Source organism: Plectropomus leopardus, unplaced genomic scaffold (assembly GCF_008729295.1).
Source record: "Plectropomus leopardus isolate mb unplaced genomic scaffold, YSFRI_Pleo_2.0 unplaced_scaffold26137, whole genome shotgun sequence".
In the NCBI taxonomy this organism is placed as follows: domain Eukaryota; kingdom Metazoa; phylum Chordata; class Actinopteri; order Perciformes; family Serranidae; genus Plectropomus; species Plectropomus leopardus.
The window spans coordinates 1-2,787 of NW_024628421.1; the positions used below are offsets into that span (position 1 = coordinate 1).

At 34.6% G+C, this 2,787-nt stretch overlaps 1 long non-coding RNA gene across 2 annotated transcripts; it reads right to left on the reverse strand.

Annotated features, from left to right (window-relative positions):
* Window positions 1-437: 437 nt before the first annotated feature.
* On the reverse strand, window positions 438-2,552 carry LOC121966863. Of its 2 annotated transcripts, none has more exons than XR_006107626.1 (4): window positions 2,431-2,552; window positions 2,187-2,276; window positions 1,290-1,384; window positions 438-854 (listed from the first exon to the last, which is right to left on the reverse strand). It is a non-coding gene; the product is annotated as an uncharacterized LOC121966863 (long non-coding RNA). The 2 variants fall into 2 exon arrangements; XR_006107627.1 differs by having other exon boundaries at window positions 1,258-1,384.
* Between the last annotated feature and the right edge of the window lie 235 nt (window positions 2,553-2,787).

Here is a 2,787-nt window from a genome sequence, read left to right on the forward strand (position 1 = left end):
TATTTAGGTCAGTACTTAGAATTTGGAATATAACAAACACCAACATAAAAATTACTAAAAAACATTTTTTAAAAAAGGCAAGAAATCAGTTAAAAAGTAACAAAAAAAACCCTGAAAATCAGCAACAAACAAACTTAAAAAAAAGGAAATGACCTGTGAAAAAAAAAGAAAAAAAGAAACGCTTTAAACGCTTAAAAATAATAACAATGCTGTAACCTAATAACCTAATTTTAAACTTGTAGTCATTATAATTATTTATACAGCATTTCTGGACATTTAAAAAAAAAAATTATTATCTATTAAATCTGTTCAATCAAAACTTAAAGCTTTCAGCATCAAATACAGAAAGTTCCCCAAAACTTTTCTTTTTTTATTTATGAACTCAAGTGATAATCTCAATAAAAATCGAATATATAAAAATGCAAAAGTTCCCATGCTGCGACTTTCTTTATACTTTTCAATTCATCGGTTTCATTGGAGATCATTAAAATAAAACGCAGATAATGATTATCGGCTAAATATCTGTCCCAAATTATCGATCAGTGTGATATTGTGTTAACCCCTAATACATAACGTTAAAATCAATGAACTTTATCAAATTTGGAACAGGTTTATTTTATTTATTAATGCACATTTTTAAGGAATTTCTGCATTTCGCAAAACAAAAACAGAAAATCTGGAGAAATTTCTGCACGGAAGAGGCGAAGCTGAAAACCAATGTTTGAAAAGCTGACTTTTCAACCCTCAGCTCGCACTGTATTAAAAACCATCACGATTATATAAAAGGTCGCTGACGAAATATGAGAAGTCGAAGCGTGCGGAAGTGCCGTATCCGACGATTCCTTCCGATGTTCCTAAAATGGAAAAAATGGAAATTTATTGTTCAATTCATGATTATAATCTTATTTGTTTTGTTTTTTTTATAGTACTGAAAAAAGTTAAAGAGATCTAATTGTTTAAAATCAGCACGACTAAAACAGGGTTTGGTGAAATTTGCAGTGAAAATTAATGACTCAAAAATTAGCAAGAAATTAGCAAAAAGTACAAGAAAATTACGACAATTATTAAAAAATAAAAGAACTGGGAAATTTTGAAAAAAAAATGCAACGAGACTTGGAGAATGTGATTAAAAAGAATTATTCTGAAAAATTCTAACATGATCTAGAATTTCTAATTAGGATCATTTTTACCTCAAATTTTTCCCTAGATTTCCTAAAAAAAAAAGAAAAAAAAAAGAGAAAAGTTTTCTAAATTTACCATTTTCTTGGAATTTTTGGGGAAAGCTTCACCTGTGCTCTCCTCACGGTGCATCCTCCCTGGACCTCCTGGACCTCCTGGACCTCCTGCTCATCGACAGTCCGGAGCTCTCTACCAAGACCCTATCCTGCACACCGTTACAGTTTCACTCTCACTTATATGTTACACAGTGACCTTGACCTTTAAATTTGACCACCAAAATTGAATCAGTTCATTCCTGAGTCGAATGGACATTTGTGCCAACTTCAAGGTTTTCTTTTGATATCACATTTCCAATGCAAAGTCACACTGACCTTGACCTTAACCCACCAATATCTAATCAGTTCATTGCTGATTCCAAGTGAAAGTTTGTGCCTAATTTGCAAAAATTCCCCCATGGTGTTTTTGAGATATCGTGTTCAAAAGAATGAGAAAGATGAAGTCAAAGTGACCTTGACTTTTGACCTATGACCTCCATCATCTACGTCATTTCATATGTGAGTCATTTGAATGTGTTTTTCCATCTTTAAGGAAACTCCCTCAAGGTTTTCTTTTGATATCACATTTACAACAGTGACACGGATGCAAAGTCACACTGACCTTGACCGTAACCCACCAATATCTAATCAGTTCATTGCTGATTCCAGGTGAAAGTTCGTGCCAAAGATGCAAAAATTCCCCCAAGGTGTTCTTGAGATATCATGTTCATAAGACTGAGAGACATGAAATCATAGTCACCTTGACCTTTGAACTATGACCATAATCCAATTATTTCATCCCAAAAAATCCCAGAGTATTGCATTAAAAAAAAAATGATGCTAAAGTAAACTGAAGTTGACCGTGACCTCAACCTATGACCACCAAAATCTAAACCATTAATCCATTATAAATAGTCTACTGCATGTGTTTAAAAAAAAAAAAAAATGTATTAGAGAGACGAAAGGATTCACCTAAAGAAAGGGTTCTTGAGGTCCAGCACATTTCCAGATCTGAAGCCTGATTGGTCGACTGTGGCTGTGATCTGGATGTCATAGCTCTGCCTGGAATATGGAAAATGTTGGTTAATTATTTGTTATACTTTCAGGTTAAAGACTGAAAACAAGCCGAAAACAAGTCAGATTGATCTGGAACCAAACAGACAATAATGATACACATGAGGACTCGAGAGGACATATTTTGGACACACAGGTGTACCTGCTGTTAGCCTCCAGCAGGACAGTCCCAGACAGAGTTTGTCCCAACTTAGCGTACAGCGGCGTCTGCAGCAAACATCTGACCTGATACCAGCGGGTCAGAGGCTCCGTGGGAGCTGTGGACAGCCACACTGTTGACCTGCAGTGACACAAGTCCTCACACTCAAATGAGTTAACCCTTTAAAACCTGGATAGACATCTATTTTCTCAGCTGTGTTCACAAATATTTCAACCTTTGAAATCTAAGCAAACTGGTTTGGTTTCATTGGAAAACATGGGGGAAAAGAAAATAGCCAATTTGGAAAGAAATGTCCCACACATTGCAAGAAATCTGTAAAAAGTTAAAAAAAAAAAAAAA